The sequence below is a fragment of the Schistocerca nitens genome, chromosome 3 (assembly GCF_023898315.1).
Source record: "Schistocerca nitens isolate TAMUIC-IGC-003100 chromosome 3, iqSchNite1.1, whole genome shotgun sequence".
Lineage (NCBI taxonomy): Eukaryota > Metazoa > Arthropoda > Insecta > Orthoptera > Acrididae > Schistocerca > Schistocerca nitens.
The window spans coordinates 207074729-207095005 of NC_064616.1; the positions used below are offsets into that span (position 1 = coordinate 207074729).

The following is a 20277-nucleotide window of genomic DNA, read 5'->3' on the forward strand; positions in this document are numbered from 1 at the left end:
TGTGAAGACTAATGTGTGTGTGTGTGTGTGTGTGTGTGTGTGTGTGTGTGTGTCTCCTGTTTTATGTGCTTACCTGCCTCAAACAACCACCTCTCTAAAATGATAGTTACCTGTACTCAATCTACTGATTTTATTCCATATTATTTTCATTATTTCTGAGGCAAACCACTCTACTTGCTATTCTATTCTTAAGACCTCACAGTATTTCCTGTAATTAGCTACTGCAACTGCCCCTCAGTTGTGCTGGAACTTGAATCAAAGTTTACACTTTCTGTTACATGAGAATGTGATGGCTTGTGTTGTCCATATTGGCTGCCTGCCACCACTGATAATTCATTTTATGTATCTTGAATTGTCACAATATTTGATTCACTTGCAGAGAGCAAGCAAACCAAACTGAAGGCCAGGCAAGTGTTCTAGCATTGTCATTTTTATGCATGAGAAATTTGAAGGGGAGGCAGTATTTGAATAAACTTCAGTATCCATAAAAGTGAAGTATGAACCTATGTCTGTATGTCAGTATTCTGCGTAAGACACAAAATGTAGACTAGTTCTTTTGACAATACTCCTTGGACATCATCACTTCGGCAGCATTTTATTCACAGAATAATGTGTGTGGATCCACAATTTGTTTAAATAATCCATTGGCCAATTTAATTCCTTTGCCTAATATTTTCTTAAACATTTAATATGGTTTGCTTTTTCAAACTGTGTTGTTTAGCACATTTTAAAAGAAAATTTCTTAGAGGAAAATTTTTCTCACAAGTTAAGGATGCGGGTCGAGGCTGTTTGTGCCACAAGTCCTACAGTAAAGTTGTGGGCCTTTGTACGAGAAACATTATCCCCATTAACTGGATGAGGTTAATTTACCTACCATCCATTAAGAAATAGCACATTTCAAAAGTAGTGTGAGAGCTGAGTGTGCATATCGTCAGACTTTCATGGTACTGCTCATTGGTTTAGGTTCAGTGCTAGTTGTATGATATTTTTTGTCAGCATCAAAATGCGTCAGTGGATGTGAGTGAAAACAAGGGAGAAGACTGCTGAGTTTAAGTTAGAACATGTTTTGTGGCTGCAATATTAATACTGAAATAACAATAATTCAGAATGTTAATGATGTAATTTTCCTGTTAAATTTATTGAAAATTAAATGTGGCCATGGCAAGATGTCATTCATAAAAGGCTCATGCTGCAGAAGCAGTTCATGCTACCAATGTTTCTGTGGACAAGTGATGGACTGTAACATAATAAATAAATTTCTATGCGCTGGAGTCATGTCAGTGTAAAGTTGATTGTATTTTATCTCTTTTTCATATATTTTGTAACCAATGTACTGAAGGCAGTTATTAGCTGTTATGAAAAGTGAATGGCAAAAGGGAAAAAACAAAGAAAAAATGAGAAGAGAAACAAAACTTACTTCACAGTGACATCGAATCTACACCCCTCCACGTATCAGCTCACATAATGCGCAATACGATTAGGTGCTGTTACACAGACAGTAGTTATTTTAATGGATGGTGAGTACATTTATATTGTTACTATCCATTGAATGATGGATCACTGGGATGAACGGTTTCATGGTAAGGTACTGAGCACTGTAACTACCACCACCATTCAGTCCATTCTCAGATCCTCATCCCCTCCCTTTGACAGAGTTTCTCTACTAGCTTTGAGGCCCGGTGCAGTATCATATAATCTCTGAAGTGCTCAAAGTTAATTTCTTGTACTGTTAGTAACACTACAGAATTTACTGTGTATTGACACATTCATCCATATCAACAGGATATTTATCTTGAGCACTTTGCTGCTTTTACTTTGCGGTAAATATTTCAATTTCACTCCCCTCCACAGGGCCTGAGCTTTTGAAGTTCTACTTCCCTTTCCATGCTGCTTGTCTATCCTCCTGCTATTCTTTTCGTCTCCCTTGTGGATCGAGTGATATGCCTTCTTTGGGAAACTGAAGTTCTCGGTAAAACTGTGTATGGATTTGTACTGTCCGTCTGTCTTCCTTTCCATGTGCTTTGTTTCTTATCCTTCCTTTGCTTTGGTTATTGAGGTCTCTCTTTTCCCATTTTTTCATCATTATCATAATCATCATCTTCTTCTTCTTCGTCTTGTTATTATTATTCTTATTTTATGAAAAATATGTAAAAATCAGCCAACTGGTTGCATAGGTTTTCTATATACCTTGACCAGGTTTCGTCACTTAGACGACTTCATCACAGACGACTTCATCACAGACGACTTCATCACAGACGACTTCATCACAGACGACTTCATCACAGACGACTTCATCACAGACGACTTCATCACAGACGACTTCATCACAGACGACTTCATCACAGACGACTTCATCACAGACGACTTCATCACAGACGACTTCATCACAGACGACTTCATCACAGACGACTTCATCACAGACGACTTCATCACAGACGACTTCATCACAGACGACTTCATCACAGACGACTTCATCACAGACGACTTCATCACAGACGACTTCATCACAGACGACTTCATCACAGACGACTTCATCACAGACGACTTCATCACAGACGACTTCATCACAGACGACTTCATCACAGACGACTTCATCACAGACGACTTCATCACAGACGACTTCATCACAGACGACTTCATCACAGACGACTTCATCACAGACGACTTCATCACAGACGACTTCATCACAGACGACTTCATCACAGACGACTTCATCACAGACGACTTCATCACAGACGACTTCATCACAGACGACTTCATCACAGACGACTTCATCACAGACGACTTCATCACAGACGACTTCATCACAGACGACTTCATCACAGACGACTTCATCACAGACGACTTCATCACAGACGACTTCATCACAGACGACTTCATCACAGACGACTTCATCACAGACGACTTCATCACAGACGACTTCATCACAGACGACTTCATCACAGACGACTTCATCACAGACGACTTCATCACAGACGACTTCATCACAGACGACTTCATCACAGACGACTTCATCACAGACGACTTCATCACAGACGACTTCATCACAGACGACTTCATCACAGACGACTTCATCACAGACGACTTCATCACAGACGACTTCATCACAGACGACTTCATCACAGACGACTTCATCACAGACGACTTCATCACAGACGACTTCATCACAGACGACTTCATCACAGACGACTTCATCACAGACGACTTCATCACAGACGACTTCATCACAGACGACTTCATCACAGACGACTTCATCACAGACGACTTCATCACAGACGACTTCATCACAGACGACTTCATCACAGACGACTTCATCACAGACGACTTCATCACAGACGACTTCATCACAGACGACTTCATCACAGACGACTTCATCACAGACGACTTCATCACAGACGACTTCATCACAGACGACTTCATCACAGACGACTTCATCACAGACGACTTCATCACAGACGACTTCATCACAGACGACTTCATCACAGACGACTTCATCACAGACGACTTCATCACAGACGACTTCATCACAGACGACTTCATCACAGACGACTTCATCACAGACGACTTCATCACAGACGACTTCATCACAGACGACTTCATCACAGACGACTTCATCACAGACGACTTCATCACAGACGACTTCATCACAGACGACTTCATCACAGACGACTTCATCACAGACGACTTCATCACAGACGACTTCATCACAGACGACTTCATCACAGACGACTTCATCACAGACGACTTCATCACAGACGACTTCATCACAGACGACTTCATCACAGACGACTTCATCACAGACGACTTCATCACAGACGACTTCATCACAGACGACTTCATCACAGACGACTTCATCACAGACGACTTCATCACAGACGACTTCATCACAGACGACTTCATCACAGACGACTTCATCACAGACGACTTCATCACAGACGACTTCATCACAGACGACTTCATCACAGACGACTTCATCACAGACGACTTCATCACAGACGACTTCATCACAGACGACTTCATCACAGACGACTTCATCACCCTTAGAGGTGTCGAAACCTGGTCAAGGTATATAGAAAACCTATGCAACCGGTTCGCTGATTTTTACATATTTTTCAAATTTGTGTATATGGCTGCTGCAAATGGCAGCCATGTTCAGAGTTGTATTATTATTATTATTTCTTTTCTTTCTCAGACATTATGTCTGGTTAAAAATGGAAAGTGACATGGATCTTGATCAAGTGTGACTTCCTTTTAACTGTACGGTATATGTTACATTGCATTTAGGAACTTTCGGGTAATTGAACAAGTATCAATAATTACAGATTTCTGTAGTTGTATATATAAGTTTGGATGTAGCTGTATTGCGTTGATGTACTGGTGGATATTGTGTGGTATTATTCCTGTAGTTGATGGTATAATGTCACCTTTATCCTGATGCCACATGTCCTTGACTTCCTCAGCCAGTTGGATGTATTTTTCAATTTTTTCTCCTGTTTTCTTCTGTATATTTTTTGTATTGGGTATGGATATTTCGATTAGTTGTATTAATTTCTTCTTTTTATTGGTGAGTATGATGTCAGGTTTATTATGTGGTGTTGTTTTATCTGTTATAATGGTTCTGTTCCAGTATAATTTGTATTCATCATTCTCCAGTACATTTTGTGGTGCATACTTGTATGTGGGAACATGTTGTTTTATTATTTTATCTTGTATGGCAAGTTGTTGATGTATTGTTTTTGCTACATTGTCATGTCTTCTGGTGTATTCTGTATTTGCTAGTGTTGTACATCCGCTTGTGATGTGATCTACTGTTTCTATTTGTTGTTTGCAAAGTCTGCATTTATCTGTTGTGGTATTGGGATCTTTAATAATAAGTTTGCTGTAATATCTGGTGTTTATTGTTTGATCCTGTATTGCAATCATGAATCCTTCCGTCTCACTGTATACATTGCCTTTTCTTAGCCATGTGTTGGATGCGTCTTGATCGATGTGTGGCTGTGTTAGATGATACGGGTGCTTGCCATGTAGTGTTTTCTTTTTCCAATTTACTTTCTTCGTATCTGTTGATGTTATGTGATCTAAAGGGTTGTAGAGGTGGTTATGAAATTGTAGTGGTGTAGCCGATGTATTTATATGAGTGATTGATTTGTGTATTTTGCAAGTTTCTGCTCGTTCTATAAAGAATTTTCTTAAATTGTCTACTTGTCCATAATGTAGGTTTTTTATGTCGATAAATCCTCTTCCTCCTTCCTTTCTGCTTAATGTGAATCTTTCTGTTGCTGAATGTATGTGATGTATTCTATATTTGTGGTATTGTGATCGTGTAAGTGTATTGAGTGCTTCTAGGTCTGTGTTACTCCATTTCACTACTCCAAATGAGTAGGTCAATATTGGTATAGCATAAGTATTTATAGCTTTTGTCTTGTTTCTTGCTGTCAATTCTGTTTTCAGTATTTTTGTTAGTCTTTGTCTATATTTTTCTTTTAGTTCTTCTTTAATATTTGTATTATCTATTCCTATTTTTTGTCTGTATCCCAGATATTTATAGGCATCTGTTTTTTCCATCGCTTCTATGCAGTCGCTGTGGTTATCCAATATGTAATCATCTTGTTTAGTGTGTTTTCCCTTAACTATGCTATTTTTCTTACATTTGTCTGTTCCAAAAGCCATATTTATATCATTGCTGAATACTTCTGTTATCTTTAGTAATTGGTTGATTTGTTGCTGCCAGTAGTTTTAGATCATCCATGTAAAGCACATGTGTGATTTTGTGTGGGTATGTTCCAGTAATATTGTATCCATAATTTGTATTATTTAGCATGTTAGATAGTGGGTTCAGAGCAAGGCAGAACCAGAAAGGATTTAATGAGTCTCCTTGGTATATTCCATGCTTAATCTGTATTGGCTGTGATGTGATATTATTTGAATTTGTTTGGATATTAAGTGTGGTTTTCCAATTTTTCATTACTATGTTTAGGAACTGTATCAATTTAGGATCTACTTTGTATATTTCCAATATTTGTAGTAACCGTGAGTGAGGTACACTATCAAAAGCTTTTTGGTAATCAAGGTATGCGTAGTGTAGTGACCTTTGTTTAGTTTTAGCTTGATATGTCACCTCTGCATCTATTATCAGTTGCTCTTTACATCCTCGTGCTCCTTTGCAACAGCCTCTTTGTTCTTCATTTATAATTTTGATCTGTGTTGTATGTGTCATTAATTTTTGTGCAATGACTAAAGTTAATATTTTGTATATTGTTGGTAGGCATGTTATGGGGTGATACTTAGCTGTGTTTGCTGTGTCTGCTTGATCTTTAGGTTTCAGATAAGTTATTCCTTGTGTAAGTGTATCAGGGAATGTGTATGGGTCTGCAATGTAACTGTTAAATAATTTAGTTAGATGTGAATGTGTTGAGGTGAACTTCTTTAGCCAGAAATTTGCTATTTTATCTTTTCCAGGGGCTTTCCAATTGTGAGTAGAATTAATTGCTTGGGTGACTTCATGTTGCAAAATTATCACTTCAGGCATTTGTGGTATCATCTTGCATGTGTCTGTTTCTGCTTGTATCCACCGTGCATGCCTGTTACGTTGTACTGGGTTTGACCATATGTTGCTCCAGAAGTGTTCCGTGTCTGTTATGTTTGGTAGATTGTCTGTTTTATTGTGTGTGTTATCTATTGTCTGGTAAAATTTCTTTTGGTTTGTGTTGAATGTTTGGTTTTGTTTCCTTCTATTTTCACTTTCTTTGTATCTTCTAAGTCGTTTGGCCAATGCTTGTAATTTCTGCTTCTTTTCATCTAATTGCTCTATCGCTTCTTGTTGTGAGATTTTACCTAACCTTTTTTGTTTTTTTTTCTGACATTTCGTTTCTTATAAATTGTGTTAGCTGTCCGATGTCTTTTCTCAGTTTTTCAATTCTGATCTGTAGCCTGTGTTGCCATGCTGGTTTTGTGGGTTTCTTCTGTGTGTTGGTTGGTTCTGATCTCTGCCTAGTGTGTATATTTAGTGTAGTGAGTGCTCCTATATAAACCAGTAGTTGTAACTCTTCAATAGTTGTGTTTTCATTTATTTTGTTGTGTATGATTGTGTTGATAGTTGTTATTGTTGTTTCGACTTGTGGGTTATTTGGCGGCCTATGCAGGAATAGTCTAATGTCTGTATTTGTGTCTTTGTATTCTATATGTGTCAGCTGAAATTTTTCTTCTGTATCTAACATGTGTGTCACTTCGTGTTCTATTTGTGCTTGTTCTGGTGGCTGTCTTAAGATTTCGTTTTCCTCTGATTGTTTAATTGATGCGTGTTGTTCTTTGTTTGTTTGCTCTGGGATGTTTGAGTCCATTACTGTATTTTCTTCTTCTTCTTCTTCTTCTTCTTCTTCTTCTTCTTCTTCTTCTGATTGCACATTATTTTGTTCCAGTATTTGTTGTACTTGTTGTTTGATGTTTTCTAATTCTGACTGGGGTATCCTGTTATTTTTGATTATTACGCGGATCTGATCAGCCAGTCGCTGTTCTGTTAAACATTTTAATTCTTAGTATCTGGTAATAAATGTTGTGTATACTGGTGATCTGTATCCAGTTGTGTTGGTTCCTAGGTTTGTTGCTTGGTAATAACAGAACATGAGGTGTCGATTAACTTCATCTGACCATCTCATCCTCTGTCTTTGTTTTCCTTCTAGGGTGGTTGCAGGAAGCATATCCTGCAGAACACCTCTATTTGGATTTAAATCATTTTCCAGTTGGCTAGCAGTGTCGTTACCATTGTGGGCGGGCATAGGGTTCAAGCGTCATCCCCAACCATAACGGCGCTTGTCCGAGGCTTCTTTAGTTCTGTCCTGAACCAACTAATCACACTAGAAGGGGGTTAGCCCTATTAGTGGTTTGTTCTTTTCGTTGCCTTTTACGACTGGCAGAACATACCGGAGGCCTATTATTATTATTATTATTATTATTATTATTATTATTATTATTATTGTGCATTCCTGAAGGCTGGCTCGCATGTTTGAGGCATAAAAGGTGACTGGGTGACACACAATTTCCAGCCCCAGGTCGATAAGTGGTGCTCGTACGTACCCCAGAAGGAAGGAGCACACAATCGAAGAAGCTTGCAATAGTGGGGGATTCCTCTGCAATGAGTTCATCACAAAAACTTAAATAGGTTGAGATGAAACAGTCGACACCCCTCCTGGCTGCATCCCGATACTTCGTGGTGTCACGCGTGGAAGGTAGTCACAATTTCACGACAGTTAATCCTTTTGTTATTCTGAAGGGTGTAGGTGCCATTGCCGGTACTGTGAAGTCCTGCTCTCGTTCCATAATGGGACCTTGCTTTTGAAGATGGATAGTGCTCTTCAGGCACAGAAAGCGTTTAATGCAACTCTTCTCCACAACTATCCTGTTAAAGTAGAGACTCACCAAATTCCCACAATGTCATATACACTGGGCTGCTTGATGGCCTGGTCGTGGCTGAAATATCAGCCTATCTCACTGAGTAGGAGTGACTGAAGTTCACAGAGTCATGAAAAGGATTGGTACAGAATTCGTGCCAACCTGTACTCTATTCCTCATATTTGACTGCGTGGTACTTCCATCAAAAATTATTACTGGCTACGAAGCTATTACTGTCAGACCATATATCCCAAATCCTACGCGTTGCTATAAATGTCGGCGCTACAACCACACCCTTGAATCTTCAAAAATGCAGCCAAATGCATAATCTGTGATAGGGACACTAAAGAGGGTGAGTGTCCTTCCTCTCATTGTATCAATGGCAATAGTGATCATACTACTTCCTATGTGACTGCCTAATCTACCCCAATGAGAGAACTGTTAGGGAAATCCGGGAAAGGATAAGATACCTACTCATATTGCTCGGAAAATGGCTAGCTGCAAACCTTGTACACCACCGGCAGGAAATTATAGTACAGTTCTTGCTACACTCCAACCTAATGAAGGACTTGACTGTGCAGACTTGTAACTTCCAGTTCAGTGCTATGGTTGTGAAATTGTCCAGCTCCAATGTCACATCCTTATCTTCTGCTATGGATGCACACCATACCAACAAACCTTCACTTTTGCTAGTGAAATCGCATGCCTTACAAACAGAAGCATGGAAATCCAAAAAGGAGTACTGTGATGACTTTCAGCACACATCCAGACAGCCAACATCTGGGTCTGCACCCGAGAAACCAGGGTTCTAAGCAGTCAGATGAAGGCAAAAGATCTTTCAATTCTCCACCTGGGTGTTCTTCGATTGTGCCACCACATGTTATCCTCACCTGCCGACCTCCATTTCACCAGGTCGAACTGCCAACAACCAGTCTGCTGGCTAGTTGAAGGTGAATACTGACACCTCTGTCAAACTAATGGAACAGGCTCCTTCAGCCTTTGAACCTGGACATTGTGCACTTTCAAATTCTGGCACCTGGCAGCCTTTGCGCTAACTGCTTCCTTATTTGACACATCTCCTGTTTGTCACCTGATACGGTTATTCTCCAATGGAACTTTCACAGCATTGGATCCAACGGGGTTGAATTACAGCTCCTCTTCTGATTATACTTTCCAGTTGTTTCCTGCCTCGTGAAACAAAATTGTCCCCACGTGATAGCTTTCACCTCCCACACGTCACTTCAGTCCATTTTGCCCTTCCTCCTGAGATGGGGACTCCAGCTCATTGGGGGATCGTGCTGCTCATTCAAGATGACTATAGTGACACCTTTTCCTTGCACACACAGCTTCAAGCTGTTGTTGTTCATCTTTCCCTTTTCCGGGTTCACCTTCTGTTTTTGCAACATCTTCTTGCCCTCATATTCTGCTGTCACCAGGGCATACATTTGCATTTTATTGCCCAGTTTCCTCCTCCCTTTTGCTGCTCGGTGACTTCATTGCACACCATTCTCTTTGGGGGTCTCCACACCCTCTCTCCTAATAGATTTCTTTAGCTAGCTCAGTCTAATCTGTTTGAACATGGGTGTGCCCGCATTTCTTTCCGATTTCATGCACTCCTTTTCCCACTTGGATCTTGAAAGATCCAAGTATTGCCCAGCTTGCTTTTTGTCTCGAGTGGTCCGTTCTGACGCACACTCGAGTGAACATTTCTCATTTGTCATTTGTTTGCTAATGCCTGCCCCATCTGTGTGTCCAACCAACTGGCAGCTTTCCAAAGCTGACTGGCAGCTCTACTCCTCACTGGCCACTTTCGATGAACACCATTTCCCCTGCCTTGATGACCAGGTAGAATACCTTACAAACTTTATCCTTACTGTCGCAGTGTGTTCCATACCTCGCACCTCATCATCTCCACGATATACCCCCTTCTTCTGTTGGACTGAAGCATACCACAATGCAGTCTGTGTCCAGAGATGACCTGTCCACATTCTTAAATGCCATCCCATGATGACGAACTGTATCTGTTATAAGCAGCTATGTGGACAGTGTCATTGCAATTTTAGGGATAGCAAAGAAGTTAGTTGCCTTTCTTTTCAAAGGGATTTTAACAGTTTTACTCCATCTTCTGTTGTCTGGGGTAATCTCTGTCGGTTTTCGTTCCCAACTTCCTGGTCTGACCATAGTGAACAACGTTGTTATAGACACTCTTGATATCTCCACCACCTTGGGCTGTTACTTTGCAGACATTTTGAGTTCCACTCACTACCATCCTGCCTTGCTGCCTCTGAAATGGGCAGCGGAGGTGAGGACGATATCTTTTTCCTCTGAGAATTGTGAATGTCACAATACTGCTTTTACTATGAGGGAGCTTAAACATACTGTCTTTGTCCAGGGTACTCACTGCAGGAACAGACGGTGTTCACAGTCTGATGTTGCAACGCCTATCTCCTGAGGGCTTACGCTTTCTTGTCCATACATACAACCACATGTGGACAGATGACACATTTCCCAGTCGCGAGTATGAGGCCATTGTTATTCCCATACCTGAGCCTGGTAACAAAGAACACCTCCTTTTCAGCTACTGCCAAATTACCCTCACTAGTAAAGGGCTGCAAGGTGATGGCAGGCTGTTGTGGTGCCTCAAGTCTCGGAATCTCCTCACTAATGCCCAATTTGGGTTCCGTAGGCACCGCTCTGCAGCTGATCATCTTGTCACCTTGTCAACTCATATTACGAACAATTTTTTGCAGATGTGCAAAACTGTGGCTGTGTTTTTTGATTTGGAGAAGGCATATGACACCTGCTGGAGAACAAGTGTCCTCCGTATTATGTACTAGTGGGGCTTCCAGGGTCACCTGCACCTTTTTATCTGGGAATTTTTAAAAGACTGTAGCTTTAAGGTATGTGTTGGCCTGGCCCTGTAGGACACTTGTATTCAAGAGAATGGTTTGCCTCGTTGTCTTATTTGCCATTTACCCCATTATGGATTGTCTCCCACCCAGTATCTCAGTCTCTATTTTCGTTGATGATTTTGTGATCTATTGCAGCTCTCAGTGAACCTGTCTGCTTGAATGGTGTCTTCAGCGATGTCTTGATCATCTTGAGTTGTGCAGCATCAACAATGGCTTCTGCTTTTCTGCTGACAAGACAGTATGAGCTTATGGAAGTGCCAAGTGTTTCCTTCCATGTCCTTACATCTCAACCCATTCCTTCTTCTGTATGTTGACACAATTAAATTCTTGGGACTCGCGTTTGATAGGAAACTCTGTTGGTCTTCCCACATCGCTTACCTGGCAACTCGTTGTACCCGCTCCCTCAGTGTTCTACATGTTGTATGCGGTACCTCGTGCGGAGCGGATCAGACCATCCTCATCTGGTTAGAGCAATCCCTTGTCCATTCAGAACTGGATTATGGATGTATTGTATATTAATCTGCATGTCAATCTATCTTACGTTGTCTTGACACCATCCACCATTGCAGGATATGTTTACCCACTAGTGCCTTTTGTCCTAATCCTGTTGAGATTCTTTATGCTGAGGCTGCTGACCTACCATTGTCCTTCTGGCAGGATGTTGTCATCAGTCGTTCTGTAAGTCCTCTGTCTTCTATGCCTGGTCACCCATCCTAAGCGCCCTTCTTTGGCGATTTCGATGACTGCAAGTACGGGCTGCACCTGTCTTCTCTGTTGCCTCCCGAAGTTCGAATTGTATTGCTTCAACAGCTTTGCTTTACTCTCCATGTCATGTTCCCCTTGGATGCGAACTCTTCACTGCACTGGCTTCGTACCGAGGCACATGTTCATTTTGGACTCCATTCACTTACTGAGGACACTACCCCTATCCTGGTGGATTGCAACGAGTTTCTCACACCTCGCACAGTGTTTGGGACTGTGTCTTTGTCTACACTGATGGTTCCAAGACCGACCGTGGCATTAATTGGGCCTTTGTACTTGGAGATGATCTTCTCCAGTATTGGCTTCTTAACCAGTGCTTAATTTTTACTGTGGAGCTCTATGCCCTTTATCAGGCCACCCATTACTTCTGGCTTCCAAATTGTGTCATCTCCTCAGATTCTCTCAGTGCTCTTCAGACTCTTCTCATGCTCTACTCAGTCTGCCCTTTAGTACAGTTGAGCCAAGAATGCCTCGAATCGCTTAGTGTGGGGGGAGCCAACGTTGTGTGCATATGGGTTCCTGGTCATGTTGGTGTGTCAGGGAACGTGGCTGCTGATGCTGCTGCAAAGGCTGCAGCTCTCCTCTCTCGGTCTGCTAATCACTCTGTTCCCTCAAATGATCTTAGTCTCACTGTTTGTCGGCATGTAGTATCATGTTGGAGTGCCCAATGATGTTCTCTCCAGGAGAACAAACTCCGGGACGTTAAACCTCCCGAATAGCATGGTTGATTTCCTCGTGGCCCTCACGCCGTGAGGAGATCATTTTAGCCCGGACATTGTTGCTTTAGTCACCGCCATTTATTAAGTGGTGACCCTACCCCATTCTGCACCTACTGCTGTCAACCCTTGACGGTAAGTCACTTTCTGATCCAGTGCCCATTTATTAACTGTTTGTTTTTACATCTATGTTTGCCATCTAGTTTGTCATATGTTTCAAGAAATTTTCTCAAGGGACATCCTTGTCCTTAGCTGCTTGCCTTTTAAAGTTGCTTGATTGGTTTTTTGCCTTTTTCTCCTTAGATTTTTATTTAGTACATGTTTCTCTTATGTCATGATACGGGTGCTTATGACCTTAGCAATTTTGTGTCCTAAAGCGATATATATATGGGGGGGGGGGGGGATTGACTTTGTCAGCTTTAACATTGTCACCTTTTCTGTCTGTATGTCAGTGCTTTCTTTTTCTCATTGCCAATAAATTCAGTTTTGTTAACAGCGAGGTTGTGTTGTAAGGTAACTATGTGTGGTTGTAGCTTATCATATGTGCCAGACTATGTAGGCTTAATTGAGACTTTGAGGAGAACATTATTTGAAGAATGAAGTGGCCAGTAGTGTCTCTCCACACACAAATTATATGAGCATTAGGAGGCAAGGATAATATTAGTTTTTGGATGACTTTATGCATTCTCCACGAACACTAGAGAATTTCAAAGTGCGGTTTGATGACATTCCACAAGTAGACTGATAGTGATGTTGCACACCCTTATTAACAATATATGCAGTGTTGTTTTAATTGTCACTCAGATTGATTGCATTTTGTGAGATTTTACACTGATGTTGGCGGAGTTGGAACTTTCTAACATATTGTCTTACTTCAAAACACAATTAACATTTATTTATTTCAATATACACGTGTTGTACTTGCAATGTTCCCTCAGTCACGAGTAAACAACATGTAACATAATTTTGTTGTTTTCAGTTGTACTTTTTGATTCACTTTTGTTTCAGAATTCTTTGTCCCTATATAACGTAGCTGGGTCATTCCGTGTCGATTCACCTTGACCTCCCTGCCTGACTGTCTCAGATTTCGTTGAAGTTTTATGTGATCATTCCCAAGAGTCCCCAGTGAACATTGGTTAACTGTAACATTCGTTGAAGTGACATTTGCTGAGATACAGTCATTTGTTTGACTCCATGCACGACTTTGCGTGTAGCAAGCACGAATTTCTGGTGATTTTGAGCTATTGTGTATTCGGCAATAGTTTGTTGAAAGAAATGAAATTTGGTCATCTTGTCCAACATAGTGCATTCTCTTAAAAATAATAATGAAAATAATGTTGAGGGATATGCTGCCAGAAACTTGTAGGAAAAATTGCCTGAAAAAATCGGTGCCGAAGAAAAAGTCAAAGTTTGACTTCTTGTATCTTGGAGACTAAAGTTAAGATGATCATGAAACATGACGTGTAGTAACCTAACACTACCAGGTTCTCAAATATTAAGTTTCATTTATGTACCACTTTCCACTACTGAATAAATTAAGTGCAAAGTTGAAGGATTTGAGAAAAGGTAAGAAGTGCTGTATTTTTGACCTGATTTTGCAAAAGAAAACTTCGTTCTGTTAACCTATCCAAACTGGGCTCATTAGGAAGGCCATAGTTCGAACCACAAAACAAAACGGATTTTATTATCCAATGCTAGGTTCTGTGAATCCCCTTTTTTACTTTTGCGTGAGGTCCAGACTGAAAAAACGCAAAAGTGAGGAAAATGCAGAATCGAAGACAGTATTAAAACTCCCCAAAATATAAGCAAAAACATATGTACTTGGCATATATAATTAAAAATCGTAGTCCTTTCCAATACTTTGTTTAAATCTGTGTAAGTGAAGGAAATTAAATGTGCAATACAATGTTTATACAATAATTTGTGGTAATGAATTTCATCAGTTCTTAAAAAAATCACAGATGTGTAACAGCAAGTAAAAACTCGCAAAAAAAAAAAAAAAACAACTGAAATTAGTATCTGGGTGCAAGTTAATCGAGCTGTTTTCCGACGTGCTATGACCACACATTATACATTCAAAACATGCGTTTTTGAGAGATCGTCCTTTGTGCTCACCCAGGAAAAAGCAAAAATTGATGAACATGTGGAATTAACCAAAAAACATCACAGCAGCTAAGTGTTTAAACCATAAGTGTAAATGCAGATATCTGCTTAATGACATACTTTGTCACCATTCCTGTTACTATTTAATGCTTTTGTTACAAGCCACACTCTATATGCTCACCATTGTTAAAGTGTTATTTTAGCCATGATAAGAGAAACAGAGACATGAAAAAATGAGTTTACTTCCCCAATTGACGTTACAAGCTTATTAGAAGTTAGCTCAGTGAATTTCTGTACACTGTGTAAAATGTAAATATGAAAGAAAACTCAGGTGCTACAGTTTCACTTCATGCCATCTCTCTCTGTTGCCAATCTTTACAATCTACAGTGTGTGGTGCAAAGTATATGCATGAGTAGCATATGTAGTTGTTGCAACTGTATCATGTCAGATTTGAACAGGAAAGCCATCAAAAAGTGCCGTCACAAAACCCTTGTTCCATTTCCATCCAAAATCTCTCATAGTACATCTGTGCGAAAAGTATATTTCCAGCACTTCACATAATGCTTTCACCCCTACCAGCACTCCCGTCGCTGAAGGGCCACTTCAGCTCTCCACACATCCAGTAAGCTAGTTCATTTAATGTGTATTAGTGCGGTGTGGTGGTTGTGCTGGCTATTGAGTGCCTTGACAAGTCAATAAGAGTTCACTAGCCAAAAATGAGCAATGTTTCCTTGATTGTGACCAAGCATGTTCTTCGTGAGTCAGTGTTTGTATTTAAAAGGTTGACGATTGATATTGTTGCTGAATACAGTACATTGAAAATGCATGCAAAAAGATGAGATGTGAAATATTATATCATTCTGCACAGTACACAGAAAAATATGTTAATGGTCTCTGATCATTGTACTGGATAGTGGCATGAAAGTCTAGATTATACACAGCAAATGTACAAAAATATACACTGTACACAGGAAAGATACAAAATACACACACAAGTGGCAGTCTATTCCTTATAAAAAATGTAAAACCAAATTGAATGAGATCTATTTCTAGAGGAATAAGATTTGGACTGATTATGTATAAATTTGGAAAGCAGTACATGAGTGGCATTTTATGTTAGAAAACTTTACAGTGCTAAGTTGTTGTGTCCAAAGTTTCATGTTTATCATGCCTTTAATCAACACTATATAAGAAGCCAAAGTTAAAACTTGATTCACAGTTCGATTTTTCCATTTATGTAGTACTATTATCCCAGGCTGGAAATTAAACCTACTGTTGTGTGTGTGTGTGTGTGGGGGGGGGGGGGGGGGGTTAGTACGTGTTGTTTTGATTGAAACCGGAAGTGTCAAATATACCCAATTTTCACCGTTTCACAAAAATCATCATCTTTTCAACAAATTTGTGGATTATTTGAAAACAGTAGGTGAATGAAACTGTTTTTTCCGCATCCTTGTGCTACTGAGCTACTGTTTCATATTCAGCATGCGTTTACTCTTAGAGATATAACAATTCGAAGTTTACATTATTTTCATGCTGCATCTTTCGCATCCAACATTGATTCTAATTATCTACGATTGTTAGCTAGCATTGGATAATCATATCCACTGTGTTTTGTGGTTCAAACTATGGTCTGTCTAATGATTCCAGTTTGGATAGGTTTATAAAACAAGGTTTTTCTCAAAATCATTTTGAAAATACCACATTTTTTACCTTTTCACAAATCTTCCAACTTTGCACTTAATTTATTCGGTATTGGAAAGTGATGCACAAATGAAACTCTTTGTTTGAGAGCCTTGTGTTGTCAAGTTACTACATGCCAAATTTCATGTTCGTTGTACCTGTAGTCCCTGAAATTTAAGAAGCGAAACATTAATATTTTTTGGGTGCCAATTTTTTCAGGCGATTTTTCCCTAAAAGTTTCTGGCTGATTATCACTCGTGAAATTCTTTTTATTATTATTCTTAAGAGAATGCATAGAGTTGTACAGTATGGCAAAATTTCATTTCTTTCAGCAAAATATTGCCCAAGATATAACAGCTCAAAATCACCAGAGATTCATGCTTGTTCTGTGCCCAGTTGTGCGCAGAGTCAGAAAAATGACTATATATTGGCTAATATTGCTTCCACCATCACTAAACTTTACCTATGTTCATTGGAGAAATGTGTGAATGTTACATAAAATTTCATAAATGGTCAAGCAGGAAAATGTTCAAAAACTGCAATATGGCGTGGAATGAAACAGTATGTTTTCTGGTAGTGAGATGTAAATTCTCTGTGCTCTTATTTCTTTCTGACTCTTCTCTCTCCCACCACCTCCCTGTTTGCTGAGGAGAAATAGTTGTTAATGTGAAACCATGGGCGTGGGAAGGGGGGGGAGGGGGGGGGGGGGGGCAGGCAGCTTCCTGATGTATCTCATTACTATGAGACCAGTGTAGGTTTCAGCCCAGGTGACCTTCGTGGATGCATCTCATTACTGTGAGAGTAGTGTAGGTCTCAGTCAAGGTTGATTTCGTGTCATTTGTTGTTAACAGTTCAAAATTGATGTAATTTCTGTAAAATAAAACATAAATTTCATTTCGTTAAGGTCACTGGTTCTGAAACTTCCCGAGTCCATGACACCTGAATGCAGTCAGTTATCATCATCTTGAGGTTCAAGCTCTTCTGTCCATGTTTGCTTACAAATAGAGTTGTTTCTGGAGAGGATCTGCCTCGAGCAAATCACAGGGCAGACCCTCTCCAAAAACTTGCTGCCTCTGGATCATGGGGTCCCGGGTCCGATTCTCGGCCGGGTTGGGAATTTTCTCTGACTGGGGACTGGGTGTTGCTCTCTTTTGGGAACCCTCCCCCCTGAAATACACAGATCAGCAACATGACACAAGCCAGTGACTGATGCAGTGCTGTACTTTGGGTCCCAGGACTGCCCCTCTTCATCCGTTCAGACACCCACAGCAGATAAGCCTTCACAAAATTCTCGACTGCCAGAAATTATGAAGAAGAAGAAATCTTGGGAGAAGGCTGCTCCAGTGACCCTGGAGGTGCCAGATCTCCTCATGCCATTAGGCTCTAAACCAATCTTTATTGACATTGTTCCATCCCCACCAGTAAGAGACAATGATTCTGTGGCGTGACTTGTTCCCCTAGTGCCACTTATGCTTAATCAAGACACCCTAACTTGATGATCCAGTGGAAGTGCTATGGACTTTATGTCATCTGGGCAATTTCATGCCAAATGGTTTAATTTTGGAAAAAGTTCCCTCATAAACATAATGGATTTTCCTGAAATTTTGTGTGAACATTTGCAGATGTTCCCAATGAACATTGCTAAAGTTTCAATTTCATCACTATAATACTTTGAGATAGTCCGTTGTTTGACTCCATAGTGCGGCTGTCACAAGTGCATCCTTGAGTTATCAACAAATTTGAAACATAATATATGTGGCAATATTTTCTTGAAAGAAACCAAACTAGGCCATCTTGTAAAATTTTTGAGCTCTTTTAACAGAAATAATAAAAAAAGTTTCTTGGTCAGTTACCATATGGGTAATGTGAAGTTGAGACAGCCAAAAAAAATAGACACTTGAGAAAAATGTGAAGTTCAGCCTTTTATATCCATGGAAGTAATTTCAGGAGAAACCTGAAACTGTGCATGCAATACAAAGTTTTAGAATACACAGTTTCACTCCCCTACTGCTTTCCAGTAGTTTAAAAATTGAGGGCAAAGTTGATGATTTTTGTAAAAACACCAGAAACAAATATTTTTAACCCATTTTTACTAGAAAAACAATGTTCTAAACCATCTAAAAACTAGACTTGGTTTTGCAATGCAAGCATGTATGGTTCATGGTGTGGGTTCCTGTTGTCATGTCCTAGTTCATGAACCACGGGCAACGTATGAGTGGCCTAGTAAGTGGTCCTGACAGTCGGGGATACCAGTTACTTTGGAATAAGGCTGGGCATCTCGGACATATTCTGAGTCGTCGTCACCTTTGTGCTCAGACGGCAAAGGCTGCCAAATCCCCCAGTTAGTCCCTCAACCGTTAGGGGTAAAACTCAATGGGACCCGGGACAAGTAAGACTGGCACCCTGCTTTCCTGGTACTTTAAATATGATGCTGGCAACAATCAGAGTAAAATGCCTCGGACCTTTGGAGGTGACGGAGTCCCGTCTCTAATTGACAAACCAGGGACTCCTAAGATAAGACTCAGCAAACGAATGGTAATGAGATGGGGAGCTATTAATATCAATGGGGGCTACTCTGGGAAGAAGGTAGAACTGGCAGAGGCTGCAAGTAAGATGGGGTTGGTTGTTTTAGCTGTTGGTGACATTCAGGTAAGGGGTGAGAAAGAAGAGGAAGTGGGAGAATACAAGGTCTACCTGTCAGGAGTCAAAGCAGGAATAACACAATGGGGTGTAGGGCTTTACATCAGGAAATAAATGGAACCCAGTGTAGTTGCAATAAGGTACATAAACGAACGACTGATATGGATAGATTTGACAGTGTCTAGCAAGAAAATTAGGGTTGTGTCAGTATATTCACATTGTGAAGGGACAGATCAAGATAAGATGGATAGTTTTCATGACGCCCTCAGTGATGTAGTTGTTAGAGTAAAGGACAAGGGCAGTGTTCTGCTCATGAGTGATTTTAATGCCAGGATTGGAAATCGAACAAAAGAGTATGAAAGGGTTACGGGTAAATTTGGAGAGGATATGGAGGCCAACTGGAATGGGTTGGTTCAAATGGCTCTGAGCACTATGGGACTTAACATCTGAGGTCATCAGTCCCCTAGAACTTAGAACTACCTAAACTTAACTAACCTAACAACATCACGCACATCCATGCCCAAGGCAGGATTCGAACCTACGACCGTAGCGAACTGGAATGGGAAACAACTCTTGGATTTCTGTGCCAGTGTGGGCTTAGTAATCACAAACTCCTTTTTTAAACATGAGAACATTCACCAGTATACTTGGGAAGGCAGGGGAACCAGATCTGTCATTGACTATATAATAACAGATCAGGAATTCAGGAAGGCTGTGAGGGACATGTGTATTCAGGGGATTCTTTGATGACACTGATCACTATTTAATCTGCAGTGAAATTGGTATTGTGAGGTTGAAAGTGCAGGAGGTCAGGTCCATATGTAGGAGGATAAGAGTGGAGAAACTTCAGAATAAGGAAATCAGGCAGAAGTAAATAACAGTGATCTCAGAAAGGTACCAGTTAGTTGAATGTAGTCAATTACAGTCATTGGAAAAGGAATGGACAAGGTACAGGGACACAGTACTAGAAGTGGCTAAAGAATGTCTTGGAACAGTAGTGTGTAAAGGCAGGATTAAGCGAACAGCTTGGTGGAATGACACAGTCAAGGCAGCCTGTTGTATCAAAAATGGCTAC

The 20277-nt window shown here is 40.3% G+C and overlaps 1 protein-coding gene across 5 annotated transcripts in view; it reads left to right on the top strand.

Annotated features, from left to right (window-relative positions):
- The window catches only part of LOC126248156 (cullin-5), a 246391-nt gene that overhangs the window by 48984 nt on the left and 177130 nt on the right, over positions 1 to 20277 (top strand). The gene's annotated exons all lie outside the window — the stretch shown is intronic.